Source organism: Bos mutus, chromosome 16 (assembly GCF_027580195.1).
Source record: "Bos mutus isolate GX-2022 chromosome 16, NWIPB_WYAK_1.1, whole genome shotgun sequence".
Classification (NCBI taxonomy): domain Eukaryota; kingdom Metazoa; phylum Chordata; class Mammalia; order Artiodactyla; family Bovidae; genus Bos; species Bos mutus.
Genome location: NC_091632.1, coordinates 72,043,772 through 72,066,291, shown reverse-complemented (window position 1 = coordinate 72,066,291; position 22,520 = coordinate 72,043,772).

Here is a 22,520-nt window from a genome sequence, read left to right as displayed (position 1 = left end):
GATCAATTAAAATAATTTCTTATGTTAAACAAAACACTTAGTTTGCTGAAATACAGAGAGTAGTATTACTTCACATAATAAAACTGCCCATGAATTAAAAGCTCCTAGCAACAATGTGTTTGGGGCATTGTTGTTCTGTCAGAATTTGCTCAAACTCATGTCCATTGAGTTCGTGATGCCATCCAACCATCTCATCCTCTGTTGTTCCCTTCTCCTCCTGCCTTCAATCTTTCCCAGCATCAGGGTCTTTTCCAGTGAGTCAGTTATTCACATCAGGTGGCCAAAGTACTGGAGCTTCAGCCTCAGCATCAGTCCTTCCAATGAATATTCAGGATTGATTTCCTTTCAGATTGACTGGTTTGATCTTCTTGCAGTCCGAAAGACTCTCAAGAGTCTTCTCCAACACCATAGTTCAAAAGCAATCAGTTTTGGGAGCTCAGTATCCTTTATCATCCAACTCTTGCATCAGTACATGACTACTGGAAGAGACATAGCTTTGACTATATGGACCTTTTTTGGCAAAGTGATGTCTCTGCTGTTTAATATGTTGTCTAGGTTGGTCATAGCTTTACTTCCAAGGAGAAAGTGTCTTTTAATTTCATGGCTACAGTCACCATCTGCAGTGATTTTAGAGCCCCCCAAAATAAAGTCTGCCACTGTTTCCCCATCTATTTGCCATGAAGTGATGTGACTGGATGCCAAGATGTTAGTTTTTTGAATGCTGAGTTTTAAGCCAGCTTTCTTTCTCCTCTTTCACCTTCTTCAAAAGGCTCTTTAGTTTTTTTTTCGCTTTCTGCCATAAGGGTGGTGTCATCTGCATATCTGAGGTCATTGATATTTCTCCTGGCAGTCTTGATTCCAGCTTGTGTTTCATCCATTCTGGAATTTTGCATGATGTACTCTGCATTTAATTTAAATAAGCAGGGTGACAATATACAACTTTGATATACTCCTTTCCCAATTTTGAACCAGTCCATTTTTCCATGTCCAGTTATAACTGTTGCTGCTTGACCTGTATTTGGGCCCTGGTTCTCTGTAAATTGGAGCCATTCTTTACACATGTCTCTATTTTGAAGGAGATAGCAAGATAGCCATAGCATTCCCAGGGATGATAACCAGATACCATTGTGTCCAGAAGCAGAAATGCAAACTTTCTGTTAATTGTTTTTGAGAGCAAGCAGGATGCCTTTCACAAAATTCCTTCAGCTAGCCTCACATTTTATTGAGATACAAATGTGTGTCATTTACTTCCATGCCAGAAATCTTAATATCATATCTCTGGCACCTAAATACTTTGTTCTGCTTCAGATTGCCTTGCCTCAGGATCTTTGTAGTGAAGAAATGGAAGATGACTTTTAAAATTGGATTTTTACATTATTGTTAAAAGCATTCACACATTGGTATGACTTTGGTAACTGGTGAAGAGAAAGTGAGGAATGATTGGAGGAGAAGGAGAGATTCTAGGAAACTAGGAAAGCAACAAAGGTCATCTAGACTGATAATGAATGCCAGCCTCTTCTGCTGCACCATTAAGAAGAAATAAAAATGCCAGGGGGCATAACTGTATGATGAAAATAAGGAAGCTGGCCCACAGGCACAAAAGTCTCAGTTTTAGTAAAGCTAATCATGCCACATTGATGGCATTAATAAGAGAGAACCACCAAATTTCACAGAATAACCTTGGCTTGGGCAATGAGAATTTCAATTTTCACCTTTGAACTGGGTCACAGATCCGACCCATCATTCTAAGGTGTATGGCATCATCAAAATTTCTTAATATTCTACAACAATAGATCACTTGTAAGGAAATTATATTTTGGTACTATGTAGGCAAAAATCCAATTTTTGATGCATTTCTAGTCTTATCTAAATGTCATTTTATTCATAAACAAATTGACACTCTTTTGCTTATTAAAGATGGATAGTCAGTAATGTTATTCATTCATATTCTCTTGCAGTAGCTGAAAGTATAATTTCTCTATATGGTATCACCAACTAGTTACATTTGAACACATAGTTTACAGCTTTTGAAGAGCAATTAAAATTATGTGGCAGGTAATTATGCATCAATGCTCCAGTTGTTTGTATAAATGCATCATCAGCACAGTCCTTCACAAACAGAAAAACAACAGTCAGAAACTTCTACATATGCCCAATTACACTGATAAATATGTGTAGAAAGTTAGTGCAATTTCATTTAATTTTATCCAAACAACAATTTGTAGCTAACTTTGGAGTCTGAAAAATAGTTTATTACTATATAAATCTGTCTTGAGGTTACAACCATTAGATTCAATGTTTTTCCTTGGAATTTCTGTTCTGTTGATACTTTGTAAATGGAGGTAAATTAAACTAACCAATATTTCTACAAATTTTGAGAAAGAATAATACACTAAGGAAATAATGCACATGTATTAGGTATAGTTTCATAATTTTAATGTATGCACTTAACACTTTTGTTCCATTTTACATATAAAATATACTCAAAATCAGATAATATCCTCTCTAGCCCTCAGTGTAGCTGACTGCAGGATGTGTATGTATTTTTTTTTTTTTTTCCTACTGAACTATTTGAGTCCCTAGCTGCTTTCTATAAATTCAACGGCACTCTCTTTAGTTGGATCCTCTGGGAAAGGGTGTCCCCCCACCCACCCCCAGCTAATCTCACTGTAAATGATTTGGTTTTATGATCTGAGAAATATTTATACACTTAAATGTTTTACTGTGCTTAATATTAGAAAAGATATACCTTCCTCAACATTACTAGCCAAAAAAAAAAAAAAAAAAAAAAAAACCAAGCAGTTTAGTAGTCCTATATTATTTGTGCTTATTTGGTGAATCTGTAATTTTCTGTTCTTTTTCCTTTCATTCTTACAATCAGTTTTTTTTTTTTTTTTTTTTAATTACCTGCCAGCTGAGAAACAAGGCATTGTCATGTCTTATGCTGCCAGGTGTAATTGTATCTTTGCACTGTTTTCTCTTGGAAGATAATTTCTTCCTTGTATGTTATAGTGTACATTTCATTATTCTCTCTCTCTCTCTCTCTAGTTTTTAAGGAGCTAAAATATTTCCTTTTCTTAACACATCCACAGAAACTATTACATTATCAATGCAGAATGACAAGGAAGACATTTGATTTCCTGATGCTCACTCTATTGAGAAATAAAGGGAAATCATTGACTTGCTTTCTTAGAGGAGGTTTCAAATGGGAGCTCACCAGATTTTGGAGAGATAGTGAAGGAGGAAACAGACAAAACAGGCTCCACCTTGAAAGCAGGGATCCATCTTGGGCTGGACCATGAACTTTGAGCTATATGCCCAGTATCTATGGAAATGACATACCAACTGGAAAACCAGACCCCCCAGAAGGAAGATTCTCAGGGCTCGTACCTAGACCCTCCTTCACCTAAAAGAATACCCTAATTATCTGTGTAACTGAATAGAATCATAAATTCTATTATGCTTATTGGGGTATGACCACAGGCCTATTGATAATTTTTTTTTTTAAGTAATAAATTTCTTTTTTTGTTGTTGTTGTTGAAATTTCTTTTTTTTTAATTTTATTTTATTTTTAAACTTTACAATATTGTATTGGTTATGCCAAATATCGAAATGAATCCGCTACAGGTATACATGTGTTCCCCATTCTGAACCCTCCTCCCTCCTCCCTCCCCATACCATCCCTCTGGGTCGTCCCAGTGCACCAGCCCCAAGCATCCAGTATCATTCATCAAACCTGGACTGGCGACTCGTTCCATATATGATATTATACGTATTTCAATGCCATTCTCCCAAATCATCCCACCCTCTCCCTCCCCCACAGAGTCCAAAAGACTGTTCTATACATCAGTGTCTCTTTTGCTGTCTTGTACACAGGGTTATTGTTATCATCTTTTTAAATTCCATATATATGTGTTAGTATACTGTATTGGTGTTTTTCTTTCTGGCTGACTTCACTCTGTATAATAGGCTCCAGTTTCATCCACCTCATTAGAACTGATTCAAATGTATTCTTTTTAATGGCTGAGTAATACTCCATTGTGTATATGTACCACAGCTTTCTTATCCATTCATCTGTTGATGGACATCTAGGTTGCTTCCATGTCCTGGCTATTATAAACAGTGCTGCGATGAACATTGGGGTACACGTGTCTCTTTCAATTCTGGTTTTCTCAGTATGTATGCCCAGCAGTAGGATTGCTGGGTCATAAGGCAGTTCTATTTCCAGTTTTTAAAGGAATCTCCACACTGTTCTCCATAGTGGCTGTACTAGTTTGCATTCCCACCAACAGTGTAAGAGGGTTCCCTTTTCTCCACACCCTCTCCAGCATTTAGTGCTTGTAGACTTTTGGATCACAGCCATTCTGACTGGTGTGAAATGGTACCTCATAGTGGTTTTGATTTGCATTTCTCTGATAATGAGTGATGTTGAGCATCTTTTCATGTGTTTGTTAGCCATCTGTATGTCTTCTTTGGAGAAATGTCTGTTTAGTTCTTTGGCCCATTTTTTGATTGGGTCATTTATTTTTCTGGAATTGAGCTGTAGAAGTTGCTTATATATTTTTGAGATTAGTTGTTTGTCAGTTGCTTCATTTGCTATTATTTTCTCCCATTCTGAAGGCTGCCTTTTCACCTTGCTTATAGTTTCCTTTGTTGTGCAGAAGCTTTTAAGTTTAATTAGGTCCCATTTGTTTATTTTTGCTTTTGTTTCCAATATTCTGGGAGGTGGGTCATAGAGGATCCTGCTGTGATGTATGTCGGAGAGTGTTTTGCCTATGTTCTCCTCTAGGAGTTTTATAGTTTCTGGTCTTACATTTAGATCTTTAATCCATTTTGAGTTTATTTTTGTATACGGTGTCACCATTGCAATGGAAAGAATAAAATACTTAGGAATATATCTACCTAAAGAAACTAAAGACCTATATATAGAAAACTATAAAACACTGGTGAAAGAAATCAAAGAGGACACTAATAGATGGAGAAATATACCATGTTCATGGATTGGAAGAATCAATATAGTGAAAATGAGTATACTACCCAAAGCAATTTATAGATTCAATGCAATCCCTATCAACCTACCAACAGTATTCTTCACAGAGCTAGAACAAATAATTTCACAATTTGTATGGAAATACAAAAAACCTCGAATAGCCAAAGCGATCTTGAGAAAGAAGAATGGTACTGGAGGAATCAACCTACCTGACCTCAGGCTCTACTACAAAGCCACAGTCATCAAGACAGTATGGTACTGGCACAAAGACAGAAATATAGATCAATGGAACAAAATAGAAAGCCCAGAGATAAATCCACACACATATGGACACCTTATCTTTGACAAAGGAGGCAAGAATATACAATGGATTAAAGACAATCTCTTTAACAAGTGGTGCTGGGAAAACTGGTCAACCACTTGTAAAAGAATGAAACTAGAGCACTTTCTAACACCGTACACAAAAATAAACACAAAAAAGGCCTATTGATAATTGTCCACTGTTAACTACCTAGGCTTAAGGCATATGAATCACAAGTTAACTTTGATTGTATCTTTCTTTTCCTTTGTTCAGACAAGTTTCAGGGTATTTGGGGAGGTGGATTTGGGCACATATACTTAGGGTATATAAGGTTTTCACAAAAACTGGTCAGGGTCCTTGGCTAAGAGGAGCCTCTACACTGGGCCCACTGGTGTAATAAACTGCACTCCATTATCTGCATTGTTCTTCTGAGTGAGTTTGTCTCCCGGAATATGTAGCTACAACAGGAGACTTGTTTTTTGTCTTTTCTTTCCCTCAGTATTTGTGAAAACAATGTCCCCAGCCTCCTATACATGCAATGATGACTCTGCTCCTGCTGCATTTGTAGGAAAAGCATCCCACACAGATAATTATAGTGACAGCTCATTGAGGTGAAATTTGCATAGACAGAAGGGTAAGAAAATAAAACTAAGAGTTTATTCTTAGGTATTTCATACTTCTCTCATGTGCCTCTGTCACTGGGGCATACATTTTCTAAACTTAAGATGCAAAATAAGAGTGGGAATTTATACATTGTATTCAAGGGTTATTTGTGACAAGGGAAAAAAAAATCTTACTTAGGAAAGGTATTTCTGCCATAACAGTTAATAGTGACCATTGCTTAGTAAGTGTGTGTAACTTGATGTAGAATGAAAAAGTAAGATACTTCTATAAATAAGGTTGTACAGTTCAGAAGTCATCTCATTTTAAAACATTCTTAACTTGGTTAGCATCACTCTAATTCTCCCAATGGCTTTGATTGAATGTTCCAAACAAAGGGAAAATAAATGACTTAGCTACATATACACTTACATAAAATCGTCTAGATAAAGAATCTCATGGCAACCAAAATAGTCTGTATAGTAAAGTTATCTTCTAGTCCCAAATATCTGTTCTACTATCTGATATATTTATGCATTCAAAAATATTTCCATATCAATCTATTTTTTGGTAACATGATACATTATATTTACCTAACTGTAGGCTTCTTGAAGATATAAAATGTTTTGTAGAACTTACTTAGTGATGAGGTTATAATAGACAATGAATATATATTTGGATTGGATTGTATATCATATATAAGATGTGACAAATGGAAATAAATATATGAAAGTTCTGTATTTTATACCTTGATTAATCCATATATAGAATTTATGTCTCATGGCTTAATACAGAATTAATTCTCATGACTATGCAGTGTTACTATACAGAAAGATAAAGTAGCACTTTCAATTTCATTAAATTTTTGAAATTTATAGCACATCCATTGGCTTTACAATACATCCGTTTTTAGCAATAATATATAAACTTTAGCTTTTTTCTTCAAAGTTTGTCAAAGTCCAATTAATCATTTTAACAGCACAGTACGTAGTTCCCAAAGGTACTTAATAAATGCCCATCTAGTGTGTGAGAACAGGGTGGGGGGAGTTTTTTGATTAGCAGCACTTTGGCAAATCTATCCCTGTCTCCTTTCTTCTGTCTCACTTTGTCTCTGCCTGATTCCTCCTAGACAATCTCTGTGAAGCCTTCTCTGATCACCTGAATTAAAAATGGTCAATAAATTTCTGGAATTTTTAAGGCAATTACTGATTATTACAAATCCCATATAGTTTTTATTTTACTCATGGGGGAAAAAAAAGTGAAAGTGTTAGTCTCTCAGTCATGGTTGACTCTTTGCAACACCATGGACTGTAGCCTCTGTCCATGGAATTCTCCAGGCATGAGTACTGGAGTGGGTAGCCATCCCCTTCTCCAGGGATCTTCCCAACCCAGGGATCAAACCCAGGTCTCCCACATTGCAGGCAGATTCTTTACCATCTGTGCCACCAGATGGTGGCATATATATGTTCACAAAAGTATCTATTAGATTTTGAAATTTAATTTATATCTTGGGAAGAAAAATATGAGGTAATTTTTATATATCTTTCTTAATAAATTATGCAAATATGAAATTATTGCTAAAAATTTAAGAATGATCAAGGAAAAGTCCCTAATATAAAACTGAAGATTCAGGGAGTTGAAGTCACTTGCCCAACTTCATGTGGTAACTAAAAACCTCAGTAAGCTCCCCATTATCCCACATGGTATACCAGATACTGCTACTGCTAAGTCACATCAGTTGTGTCCAACTCTGTGTGACCCCATAGACGGCAGCCCACCAGGCTCCGCCATCCCTGGGATTCTCCAGGCAAGAACACTGGAGTGGGTTGCCATTTCCTTCCCCAATGCATGCAAGTGAAAAGTGAAAGTGAAGTTGCTCAGTCATGTCCAACTCTGAGTGACCCCATAGACTGAAGCCCAGCAGGCTCCTCGGTCCATGGGATTTTCCAGGCAAGAGTACTGGAGTGGGGTGCCATTGCCTTCTTCTATACCAGATACTAGGTAGTATTAACTTCATTGTGCTTGCAATCACATGTATATTGGCCAAGATTTCCTCCAGATTATAGATTTCCATAGTCTTTCCTAGACTCCCTTCTGATAAATGTTTTTGTGTCTGTGATTTGAATAGTGGTGTCATTGATGTGCACAATAGACTTAATAAGAGTAACCTAATGATGTATTACAAATTTTAATCTGAGGAACTCTGATTATTTATATATAAAATGATTGGTAAAGCATAAATAATACCTTACATGGCCAACAATGTGATCATGTTAAAGATTTTGAGAGGAGACATTTCTTCTGTCTTGTCCGTGAGGCCACTAAATCCAATAACAAGTGTGAGGCAAAGGGAGATTTCACAAAATCAGAGACAATGTGACCATAGAAGTGGAGATAGGAGTGATGAGGTCACAAGTCATAGAAAGCCAGTATCCTTCCAGAGCTTGAAGAGGCAAAGGAAAAGTTTTACTCTAGTGCCCCCAGAGGAAGTGCAGCCCTGCCAACATTTTGTTTTGAAATTTCTGTCCTTAGAATTGCAAGAGAACACATTTCTACTGTTTTAACATGTGTGTGTGTGTGCACATGTGCACTCGGTCATGTCCGACTCTTTATGCTCCTATGGATTGTTGCCTGCCAGGTTCCTCTGTCCATTGGGTTTCCCAGGCAAGAATGCAGGAGCAGGTTCCCTTTTTCTACTCCAGGGATCTTCCCAACCCAGAGATTGAACCAAGTCTCTTATAGCTCCTGCATTGGCAAGCAGAGTTCTTACCACTAGTGCCACCTCGGGAAGCCATACTTGGTAGTAATTTATTACAACAACCACAGGAAACTAACAGAGTACAGGAAGCCAAATTTTACATGGCAAAATGCAGACATGGAAAAGTAGAGCACTGTCTGGAAAAAATTTTGTCTAATTAAAAATTTGAACAGATTTTTAATGTGTTTTTTATACAATAACAAATATATATGAAACAACATCACAAGCACTGATTATCATAATTTCATTGATTCATGGCAGAAGGATTTGAAGTACATAATTTACATTTCAAATGAAGGGACTGAGGCAAGATCATCATATATTAGTGAAAGAGTGAAGGCCCAGGTGATTAATACATTTGTCTATGGTCTGTCAGTAAGATAAGACTAAAACTTGAACCCACTAGGATTAACTTTCACAGAAATAAATGTGAATCCACAATTTATATTAAAATTCAAACAAGGAAAAGAGGTAAAATCAGGGCATAACATCAACAATTCTTGATTATTCCTTGAGGACCTATAGGCTATAACGTGTTACTAAGTGAGCATTTGAGGGGAGAAGATTTTAAAATAACATGATTGTTGTACTAAGAAGTAAATCATGGCAATCATACTGTTCAGAACACAATCTATGGTAAGTTTTTCCATCTGTAATTAGACACCATTTTCTTTTCTGGGAAAAGAAAAGCAATTATGAGAATTTTAACAAAGTGAATAATACACAAAGTAATGAATAATGTGCAACAATATTCTCTGAAGGATGTTAAGCAATTTAACTCTGAAATGGGGAAATTTGTATCCTTAAGTTATGTTCAAATATGTGATGGTATCCCAAATGAAAAAGAAAATACACTTATTTTGACTACTGCACAGAATCTGGACTAAGAGTAGAAATTGTAAGAAGATGGGTATTAATAATTAAGAAATTGCTAAGCCATGTACCAAAGATTCTGAGAAACCGTATAAAACAGAATAATCTATTAGAGGAGAGATCAAATTAACCAAGTGCAAAATGAAACTGTATGGTGATGAACTTGCACAGATAGTATCAAATGACAAGAACAAGGATTGGAAAGAAGCTTGAAATGCCATATGACTAATTGAACAGAAGTTCCAGATGTGAATAATCAAAAAATATGCATGAAATAGCTTATTTTAGGAAATATATTATGACTTTGAGCTCTCCAGTACACTTGTACAGAGCTTCTTTTCTCCCTGCTTATTGCAGTTCGTACAAATTGCATTTCTTAATCATAAGAAGATCATGCTTTACACAAGAAGAGACAGGTCAAGGGCAAATTTAGTAGCAGAGTGAGAAAGCAAAACAACTAAATAGGATACATTTGCTCACCATTCACAGAGAGGGTGAAAATGACATGGGGGTTGAGAGTTTATTGTTTCATGAAGAAATCAGTTGTTGTGTGCCCCTTGTATGAACGTGTCTTTTATTGAGCATTTCTATCATGTTTAGACATAGAGATTTTTCATATAATACATGTTCTAGACATAAACTTTATCTGAAGCTGAATCAAAACAACAATGGGGGATAGTATATGGGATTACATTTATTAAGATAAGATATTGATTTCTAATAAGATTATTTATAAGCATTTAAGAGTGATTGTGATAGTCAATTTTGTACCAGGATATACCCTTTAAATAATTACTAACAAATCACAGGCCAGGCTGTGGAAATAATATGCTTATGTCTTTGGAAACCTATACTTAGCTGTGAAGCACTGGATGTTGCTGTCTTATTTGAATCAGTTTAGGTAGCTGAGCTGTACATAGGCTTAGTTAGAGGGTTAGATATCAGGCTTGGAAAGAAAAGACCTGTGCAGATGTCCAAAGCTCTCATTAGCAAGAACAAGAGTCATGAACATAGTTCAGCAGGAATGGTCTAGCTAGGACCCTTCCACTTCTACTCTCAATGCCACTATTATCCATATCTCCATGATGTCCAGTATTCTAAGTGTCTCTGCTTCTTATGTCACATGCTCAAGCAAATATGTCCCCGATGGAGCATCAGATTGAATAACTGTAGGTTGCATGCCTGCATTCTGGCTACCAAGGTTTGGATGAAGAGGGAGTTTCCTTTCCTGTAACAGGAGAAAGTGGAATTCAGCCCACCAGTAATAAACACAATGGGGAATGTTAGTCTTTGTGACCCCATGAACTGTAGCCTGCCAGGTTCCTCCATCCACGGGATTCTCCAGGCAAGAATACTGAGGTGGGTTGCCATTTCCTTCTCCAGGGGATCTGCCTGACCCAGGGACTGAACCTGATTCTCCTGCATTGCAGGCAGATTCTTTACCATCTGAGCCACCAGGGAAACCCACACATAATGGAAAGAATGATGCTACATTCAACAACAATAAAATCAACGAGTGAATCATTAGTCAAGTGTTAAATGATACATTCATCTTTTATTGTGAAATAAGAAATCAGATTGATTATATTCTTTGCAGCCAAAGATGGAGAAGCTCTATACGTTAACAAAAAGAAGACCAGGAGCTGACTGTGGCTCAGATCATGAACTCCTTATTGCCAAATTCAGACTGAAATTGAAGAAAGTAGGGAAAACCACTAGACCATTCAGGTACGACCTAAATCAAATCCCTTATGATTATACAGTGGAAGTGAGAAATAGATTTAAGGACCTAGATCTGATAGATAGAGTGCCTGATGAACTGATGAATGAGGTTCATGATATCGTACAGGAGACAGGGATTAAGACCATCCCCATGGAAAAGAAATGCAAAAAAGCAAAATGGCTGTCTGGGGAGGCCTTACAAATAGCTGTGAAAAGAAGAGAAGTGAAAAGCAAAGGAGAAAAGGAAAAATATAAGCATCTGAATGCAGAGTTCCAAAGAATAGCAAGAAGAGATAAGAAAGCTTTCTTTAGTGATCAATGCAAAGAAATAGAGGAAAACAACAGAATGGGAAAGACTAGAGATATCTTCAAGAAAATTAGAGATACCAAGGGAACATTAAATGCAAAAATGGCCTCGATAAGGACAGAAATGGTATGGACCTAACAGAAGCAGAAGATATCAAAAAGAGATAGTAAGCATACACAGAAGAACTGCACAAAAAAGATCTTCACGACCCAGATAATCACAATGGTGTGATCACTGACCTAGAACCAGATATCCTGGAATGTGAAATGAAGTGGGCCTTAGAAAGCATCACTACGAATGAACAAAGCTAGTGGAGGTGATGGAATTCCAGTTGAGCTATTTCAAATCCTGAAAGATGATGCTGTGAAAGTGCTGCACTCAATATGCCAGCAAATTTGGAAAACTCAGCAGTGGCCACAGGACTGGAAAAGGTCAGTTTTCATTCCAATCCCAAAGAAAGGCAATGCCAAAGAATGCTCAAACTACCACACAGCTGCACTCATCTCAGATGCTAGTAAAGTAATGCTCAAAATTCTCCAAGCCAGGCTTAAGAAATATGTGAACCATGAAATTCCTGATGTTCAAGCTGGTTTTAGAAAAGGCAGAGGAACCAGAGATCAAATTGCCAACATCTGCTGGATCATGGAAAAAGCAAGAGAGTTCCAGAAAAGCATCTATTTCTGCTTTATTGACTATGCCAAAGCCTTTAACTGTGCGGATCACAATAAACTGTGGAAAATTCTGAAAGAGATGGGAATACCAGACCACCTGACCTGCCTCTTGAGAAATCTGTATGCAGGTCAGGAAGCAACAGTTAGTACTGGACATGGAACAACAGACTGGCTCCAAATAGGAAAAGGAGTATGTCAAGGCTGTATATTGTCACCCTGCTTATTTAACTTATATGCGGAGTACATCATGAGAAATGCTGGACTGGAAGAAACACAAGCTGGAATCAAGATTGCCAGGAGAAATATCAATAACCTCACATATGCAGATGACACCACCCTTATGGCAAAAAGTGAAGAGGAACTCAAAAGCCTCTTGATGAAAGTGAAAGTGGAAAGTGAAAAAGTTGGCTTAAAGCTCAACATTCAGAAAATGAAGATCATGGCATCCGGTGCCATCACTTCATGGAAAATAGATGGGGAAACAGTGGAAACAGTGTCAGACTTTATTTTTGGGGGCTCCAAAATCACTGCAGATGGTGACTGCAGCCATGAAATTAAAAGACGCTTACTCCTTGGAAGGAAAGTTATGACCAACCTAGATAGCTTATTCAAAAGCAGAGACATTACTTTGCCAACAAATGTCCATCTAGTCAAGGCTATGGTTTTTCCTGTGGTCATGTATGGATGTGAGAGTTGGACTATCAAGAAGGCTGAGCACTGAAGAATTGATGCTTTTGAACTGTGGTGTTGGAGAAGACTCTTGAGAGTCCCTTGGACTGCAAGGAGATCCAACCAGTCCATTCTGAAGGAGATCAGCCCTGGGATTTCTTTGGAAGGAATGATGCTCAAACTGAAACTCCAGTACTTTGGCCACCTCATGCGAAGAGTTGACTCATTGGAAAAGACTCTGATGCTGGGAGGGATTGGGGGCAGGAGGAGAAGGGGACGACAGAGGATGAGATGGCTGGATGGCATCACTGACTCGATGGAAGTGAGTCTCAGTGAACTCCCAGAGATGGTGATGGACAGGGAGGCCTGGCGTGCTGCGATTCATGGGGTCGCAAAGAGTCGGACACGACTGAGCAACTGAACTGAACTGAACTGAACTGAATAAATCTAGGAGAAGGCACATGGTATCCTGAGTCCAGATGTTGAGAACTCTTGATAAACTACATTCCTCGGTAAAATAATGGGGTACTCTGGACGAATGAGTGCAATGCATTATTGGCGATTCTAAAGTAGTCAATTACTAGATTTCCTCCAGCATTTTCTAAATTTTAAGTTATATCTCTCATGATTCCAAAGACATACTTGTATTTAAAAGGCAGGTAGCTGATATCTGAATGATATCTACTGAGTTAGCAAAGAGGAGGAGGATGAATTCCATGGTTTCTAATCCTTGAGCCAGTCCTTTCAGGGAATTGCTCAGAGAAAGCCAGATAACAGTGTTCCTGACTGCACTTACAAGAAACAGCAGCAGTAGTTTAGTAAAATAAAAGGTATGGATAAACTCTCAGTCAGCAGGCAAAAATAATTTGTTTATTCACAGTTAAAGCCCTCCCTCCTTTCTAATTGTTTTGGGGCTTCTGCTTAGGGCTAATAATACATCAATCAACAAAAAAATCTGAAGTGTATCCCTCCTATTTCCTTTTCTTAAGATAGCAGGGGGAATGATGATAGGAAGGATGTCATGTCTTACCTTAAGGCTCTTTAAAAGTTTTAGTCATATAAATATATTTCTAAAATAACTTATAATCTCTGTGCCTTTATTACAATTTTAGTTTGTCATTGGAAACTGTTAAAGTATTTTTAAATGTTTGCAAAGTATGGATTCCCAATATATTGTAAATATTTGACATTTAAAAATAAATTTGCTATGATATACTTCTTAATGGACCCAATGGAACATATATGAAATTCATTTTGACAAAAAATTCATTAATTAAAAAATTTACATATTATTAAAATTTTGATTATTTTTTATCTTGAATTTATATTTTTTATCTTTCCTTAAGTCCCAATATTTTATCCTCATGTAATATATTTACATGATGAAAATTTATTTATCTTATGCTTCCTAGAGGGAACAACAGATAATCTAAATTTATCATTTAAAAAATTTTTCTGTGGACCCTTTTTTTCCCCTGAGGATTCTGTTTTTCTTTCTTTCTTTTTTTTTTTTTGTTCTTGCATTGAGAGAGCATGAAAAGTTTTAGGAGAACATATTAGCCAATTTATTGGAAATTTATTTCTTAATACCATAGATGAGGTTTATATTTCCAAATATTTCAGGAATTCATAAATAAAAATTACATATTACCAAAGAGAATTTTCAGCATTTCTTATCTTCCTTTATATTGAGAAGTATTTTTTTATATAAACAGGTAGGAATAAAGCAAGTTTTATTATAACAATGTCATCAGTATTTTGATCTTTTCTTGTTATATGTCAAGATCAAGCATTTTTATAAAATAAAAATTAAATTTAGTAATTGGTCTGCTGTCAAACTGTACATTTCTTTTTAACTTCTTTGAAAACAATGAATCGGAAACCACCTATTTATCATGACATCAAATGATGTAGTTATTCCTGTAATAATTTCATTTCACTTTGTTTAATGAGTTAAAATTTGATGAAACTAGAAGAAAAATCTCACCATATTATTGGAAACAATGCCATTTAAGATAGTGACAGCTGCACAGATTGCATGTGGAATAAATCAGGTATTGAGACCTGTTTTCATTTTCTAGATCCTTTTAACATGTTGAATGACATGACTTAGGCTTCCAGCTTCCACTTAGGGTGTTGAAAGCTGGAAAGAAATTCTTTTCCAGCCTTACAAGAATACAAAGAGACAAATGAATTGCAAAATTATAACTTCTCTTGGGCCCATCAGAGCTGATGTTGCAGGGCAACCAAATTATCCAAAATCTGAGGAATGACAGTGGCCAAGAGAGATGAGAAGCAGTGCTATTCACCAAGGAAGAAGACAAATGTCATGGAGATTGTACAAAGACTTTAGCTGAAAGTATCAATTGCTAAAAGTCAAGTCTTTTTTCCACTGATCTCACTGAGTCATTTGGAGTAAAGTTTGGCTTGGGACAAAAGTCCTGAGAAAGTCTTCCTGGGGTACGGAGCAGAGGCTGCTGAGAGAATGGTACACAGTTCCACCCCTATGTATCCTTCCCACCCCCATATTTCCCCAAGAAACAACAGCCTTAGGGCATTCAGAGAAAGGCAGCATACAGCATGACCTGTAGCCTGTTACCTTGGGTTCAGGTAAAGTTACATTCCTGCTCTGTGTGGAGGTGGGGAGGGAGATGTGGAGAAATCTTTACATCTGCAGGAGAGGGGCAAAAATATGTCCCTGGCCCCTGGAGGAGGCAGCATTGCTAAATCCTCATTGGTCACATATTCAGGGACACAGTGCCTAAGAGGATCAATAGAACAGCAAACAGCAGAGAACAATCCAACCATCTGCTGACCTTAAACCAAAAGACCAATAATGGTCAAGTCACAGGCAACAAATAAGAGCATCTCTCTACAGGTTTCCCAGTTGGCTCGGTGGTAAAGAACCTGCTGGCCAATATAGGAGGCACAAGATACGGGTTAGATCTCTGGGTTGGGAAGAATCCCTGAGGAGGAAATGGCAACCCACTCCAATATTCTTCCTGGAAAATTTCATGAACAGAGGAACCTGGCTGGCTATAGTCCATGAGGTCGCAAAGAGTCAGACACAACTGAGCACATGCAAGCCTGTAGCAATAGGCCTCTCTGGAACAGACATATGGACATGGGGTGGGGTGGGGGAAAGTGGAAAGTGGGATATATGGAGAGAATAACATGGAAATGTACATTATCATATGGAAAATAGATAGCCGATGGGAATTTGCTGTATGACTCAGGGAACTCAACCTGGGGCTCTGAAACAACCCAGAGGGGTAGCATGGGGAGGGAAATGGGAGGGAGGCTCAAGAGGGAGGAGACATATGTATACTTACGGCTGATTCATGTTAATGGCAGAAAAAAACACAATCCTGTAAAGCAATTATCCTTCAATTAAAAAAAAAAAAAAAGGCCCTTTCTGAGATTCAGTTGAAATGGGACGATTTGAAGTAGAGGGTGGAGTAGTCACTGAGACAAAGCCAAAGAACAAGCTAAGTACCCTGCTGAACCCGCCATGAAAAGTGCAGAGCGACAGAGGACCATGCTGAGTGCTCTGTAGGTGGTGTCACAGCCCAGGAACCCAGAGCCTGGGAAACTTTGAATCTAACATGGGGCCAATGGTAAATCTTCCCAAACTTTGACTTAGAGGGAGATGCTTCTTCATTATTTCGATCAGAAAACAAATCTACCTTCCTGTCTGAAAGGAAGACTAACTTTCAAGATTATTTGCTCTATAAACATTCTTAACGAATAGTTCTGAACAAAAGTGTATCTCTTCACAGCAAGAAACCAAGAAACCCATGAGGAATTGATTCCCAACATTCTGTTGTGCTCTATTATTTTTAGGACCAATTTCTTGGTAGACTGAATGAATCTGTAGTGTTATCTGTATTGTTGAGCGCTGTTCCATTGTATCAGTGGGATACACTGTGTCCGTATGCCTTTGTGTCCATATGCCGTGACTTGCTCATTTCACCTGCTGATCTAGCCTTGTGTTGTTCTTGTTCTTAGATAGGATTTTTTTCAATAACTGCTATGAGCATTGATGTACAAATCTTCATATAAACATGCATTTTCATTGTCCTTTGGTGAATATATAGGACTGGGATTTCTGAATCATATGATAACTGTGTAATTAACATTTTAAGACTTAGAACATGTTTTCCAAAGAGACATCATTATAACCAGAAGTGTATAATGTTTCTATTAGTAGTCGGTCCATATGTTCATTAACACTGGTGTTGCCTTGATTTGAATTTTAGATTTGGTAGTGCTTGTGAGGTGGTACCTCATTGACTAATCATACTGAACAATTTTTCATGTGCTTGTTTGCCATCCATATATCTTTTATTCTGATTTTTGTTTTTGCAATCTCTTGTCAATGCAATATTGGTCATTTTTGTCTTATTATCCTGTGTAAGAGTTCTTTATACAATCTTGAATACAAGTCATTTGTATGTTGGAAACATTTTCTCACAGTTTTTTTTTTTTTTTTTTCTTGAGAACTTCTTTGGAGTGGTTTTATCAGTTTGAAGACATGGTATCATTATTTTATTTCACCTCGGTTTACTCCCTCTACAAACATCTTTCCCTCTCTAAATGTTTACTCCTAGAAGTTTTTCATTTCAGCTTTTACAATTAGATCTACAAAGTATAAATTAAATATCATTATCACTTAGGAATTGGTTTAATATTTTTTCCACTCAAATATATAATTGTCTTAGAATCAATTGTTGAAACACTATCATTTCATCTTGAATTATTGTGGTGGATTTTTTTTCAAAATCAAATAATGATGTATGTATAGGTCAAATATTGGACTCTCTTTTATTTTATTAATTTCAATGCCAATAATTCATACTACCCAAATTATATTATTTACTGTGGTTTTTATATTAACTTATAAAATCAAGTAGTATATATTCTTGAACTTTGTTTTCATTTTTAAATAAATTGTTTTGGCTACTCTGAGTCCTCTACATTTCCATATAAATTGTAGAGCTGATCTCTCAATTTTTGCAAAAACAAAAGAAAACAATCTAAAATCACCCATGGGTATTTTTATTAGAATTCCTAAAATCTATAAATCAGTTTAGGAACAATGAACTTCTCTATAATCTTGACTCTTCCAGTCAATAACATATTGTATCTTTATTTTTATAAACTCTTTTCTCATTTATTTTACTAGTTTTGATAAACATCAGAGTATATATCTTGAAAAATAGTTAATGCACTATTTTTCTATTTATAAGTTGTTCTCAACTTTTTCTTTCAGTTCAGTCGCTCAGTCGTGTCTGACTCATTGCGACTCCATGAAATGCAGAACGACAGGCCTCCCTGTTCATCACCAACTCCCAGAGTTCACCCGAACTCATGTCCATTGAGTTGCTGATGCCACCAAGCCATCTCATCCTCTGTCGTCCCCATCTCCTCCTGCCTCCAATCCCTCCCAGCATCAGAGTCTTTTCCAATGAGTCAACTCTTCGCACGAGGTGGCCAAAGTACTGGAGTTTCAGCTTTAGCATCATGCCTTCCAAAGAAATCCTAGGGTTGATCTCCTTCAGAATGGACTGGTTGGATCTCCTTGCAGTCCAAGGGACTCTCAAGAGTCTTCTCCAACACCACAGTTCAAAAGCATCAATTCTTCAGTGCTCAGCCTTCTTCACAGTCCAACTCTCACATCCATACATGACCACTGGGAAAACCATAGCCTTGACTAGACGGACCTTTGTTGGTAAAGTAATGTCTCTGATTTTGAATATGCTATCTAGGTTGGTCATAACTTTCCTTCCAAGGAGTAAGCGTCCTTTAATTTCATGGCTGCAATCACCATCTGTAGTGATTTTGGAGCCCCCAAAAATAAAGTCTGACACTGTTTCCACTGTTTCCCCATCTACTTCCCATGAAGTGGTGGGACCAGATGCCATGATCTTAGTTTCTGAATGTTGAGCTTTAAGTAAAATTTTCACTCTCCACTTTCACTTTCATCAAGAGGCTTTTGAGTTCCTCTTCACTTTCTGCCATAAGGGTGGTGTCATCTGCATATCTGAGATTATTGATATTTCTCCCAGCAATCTTGATTCCAGCTTGTGCTTCTTCCAGCCCAGCGTTTCTCATGATGTACTCTGCATAGAAGTTAAACAAGCAGGGTAACAATATACAGCCTTGACGTACTCCTTTTCCTATTTGGAGCCAGTCTGTTGTTCCATGTCCAGTTCTAACTGTTGCTTCCTGACCTACATACAGGTGTCTCAAGAGGCAGGTCAGGTGGTCTGGTATTCCCAGCTCTTTCAGAATTTTCCACAGTTTATTGTTATCCACACAGTCAAAGGCTTTGGCATAGTCAATAAAGCAGAAATAGATGTTTTTCTGGAACTCTCTTGCTTTCTCCATGATACAGCAGATGTTGGCAATTTGATCTCTGTTCCTTAGCCTTTTCTAAAACCAGCTTGAACATCTTTCAGATCAGATCAGATCAGATCAGTCACTCAGTCGTGTCCGACTCTTTGCGACCCCATGAATCGCAGCATGCCAGGCCTCCCTGTCCATCACCAACTCCCGGAGTTCACTCAGACTCACGTCCATCGAGTCAGTGATGCCATCCAGTGAACATCTTTAACCATCTTCAAATATACAATTTAGTATCATTTAATACATTTGCATTGTTCAACCATCCTTATTATCCATTTCTAACACATTTCATCAACCCAAGATGAAACTGCATCCACTAACAATAATTCTCTATTTCATCTTGTCCTTACCCCCTGAGAATCACTTTTCTCCTATCCATCAACATGACTCTTCTATTCCAGGTAACTCATGTAAGTGGTATCATATAATATTTCAATATTTGTCCTTCTTTATGTCAATACTTTCACTTATAAAATGCCTTCAAGTTTCAACCTTATTGTAGTGTATATGAGAATTTCTTTTTATTTAAAGCTGAATAATATCCTATTGCATGTATACATCACCTTTATTCATTTGTCAATGAACATTTGAGTTGTTTCGACCTTTTGGCTATTGCCAATAATGTTGTGATCATTGGTGTAGATGTATCTAATCTATTCCTGTTTTCAGTTCTTTTGTGTATATAGCGAGTATCATAAGTAAGTGTATAATATTTTGTGGAACTGCTCTGTTGTTTTCCACAGCAGTTGTATCATTTCCCATCCCCACCATCAGTGTACAATGATTCCAATTTCTTTACATTCTAACCAACATTTGTATTATTTATTTATTTGGTAATAGCTATCCTAAATACTTCCCTGTTGGCTTAGCTGGTAAAGAATCTGCCTGCAATACAAGAGACTTGGGTTTGATCCCTGGGTTAAGAAGATCCCCTGGACTCACTCCAGTTTTCTTGCCTGGGAAATCCCATGGACAGGGAAGTCTGACAGGCTACAGTCCATGGGGTCGCAAGAATCAGACACAACCAAAGCAACTTAACAAAATCATGATGTGGTGTCTTATTGTGGTTGTGATTTGCATTTCCCTAATTATTTGTGATGTTGCTCTTCTTCTATTTGCTTATTGACCCTTTGAATATCCTATTTGCAGAAATGTTTGTTCATATCCTTTGTTCATGTTTTAATCAAGTTGTCATTTTTATTGTTTTTGCTAAGTTGTGTGAATTCTTTTAAAAGAAGATAATAATCCCCATCTGGCATATAATTTGCAAATATTAGTTTCCTTCTGTGGATTGTCCTTTCACTTGTTTAATACGGTGCTTAGTGTTTTTAAAATTCTATTGTAAATGGTAACTTTAAAATTTCATTTTATAAATGTTTTTGATTGCAGTCTTGTGTTGCTTTTGTCCACTGCACCAAAACAGTTGCTATGTGTATTGTTCAGATTTATTAATTTTTAGAGTGGAAGGACTCATCTTATATCTTTATTCTTTATGACCAGAGGAGAAAGTTTAGAGATAATGACATGGTTTTTAAATTCATATAGTTATCATTCTTTCTGTCCTACTCTGAATTCAAAATGTGGGCCAAAATATTTCTATCTATACAATTTATTCTCAACACAAACATATCTAAGGCAAATGAAGCACCATGCTTCTCTGATGGGTTTATGGTGACTTAATTGTTTAAGAAAGGCTTCACTGCTATTCACATTTCAATTTTTATATTTGTCTAAAGTCCTGAAAGCAGGAGCAGGAGGCCTTGAAATAATGAACTTCAAGTTTCAGAGCCCCTCCCTTGAAATTCCTATGATTGCTTGGAGTTACTGTTAGTTGTAGACTCTTCTAGGAGAGGAAATGAAGACAGATTGCAAGCAAGAAGCGTTTCTATGTAAGCAGTTCTGGTAAACTGCCTAAAGCAATTTCACAAGAAATGGACCTTGAACTCCAATGTTCCAGTAATTATTTATGACCTCCTTTCTTATTGTAAATAAATATTTACTTCCATGCCTAACTTTATATTTATAATTATGTGTTTCCTTAAAGCAGGCTCCTTATCTTTTATAAGTTTCCATCTCCTTAATATCATAATTTGTCTTTGCCATTGGAGAAATACTCAGTTGTGAAAATGAATTAAATGAGAAATATGCCATGATTTTTGAATGTTGGAGAAGGATAATTTAAACAAGGAAGGCAAAATAGAAGACTTGACACAGTACCTCAACAAAAGACTTTTTTCTAGGCAGGACATATTTAGTATTTATAAAATTTGAGATATGAAAAATAAATCTTTTTGAACAGCCTTACTTATTTACCCTTACAAAATCTTCAGGTATCTGGAACATGTGTGTGTCCCAGTTTGAGGATTGCAATCCTGGGCAACTTTATTGGTGGTAAATAATCCTTTCAATGTAATTACTTGAATTTGTTGTTGTTCAATTTCTCAGTCATATCCAACTCTTTGAGACTCCATGAACTGCAGCACTCCAGGCTTCCCTGTCCATCACTAACTCCCAGAGCTGGCTCAAGCTCATGTCCATTAAGTCAGTGATGCCATCCAACCATCTCATCCTCTGTTATCACCTTCTCCTCCTGCCTTCAATCTTTCCCAGCGTCAGGGTCTTTTCTAAGGAGTTGGCTCTTCACATCAGGTGGCCAAAATATTGGAGCTTCATCTTCAGCGTCAGTCCTTCCAATGAATATTCAGGATAGATTTCCTTTAGGATTTACTGATTTGATCTCCATATAGTTCAAGGGACTCTTCAGAGTCTTCTCCAACAACACAGTCAAAGCATCAATTCTTCGACCCTCAGCCTTCTTTATGGTACAACTCTTACATCCATACATGACTATCGGAACTGCCATAGCTTTGACTAAATGGACCTTTGTTGGCAAAGTAATGTCTCTGCTTTTTAACGTGCTGTCTAGGTTTGTCAGTTTTTCTTCCAAAGAGCAAGCATCTTTTAATCTCATGGCTGCAGTTGCCATCTGCAGTGATTTTGGAGTCCACAAAAATAAAGTCTGTCACTGTTTCCATTTTGTCCCCATCTATTTGCCATGAATCATTTGAATGGTTTAATCATTTAATGAGGCTGAGATTGTGTAATTCAGATTGGGACTTAAACCCACGGTCTTTTAACTGAGATCACAAACTTGGTGTGATCACACACTTGGCTCAGGTTCTTGATATCTCATCACTGAAGGAATTCAGTGAGAGACAAAG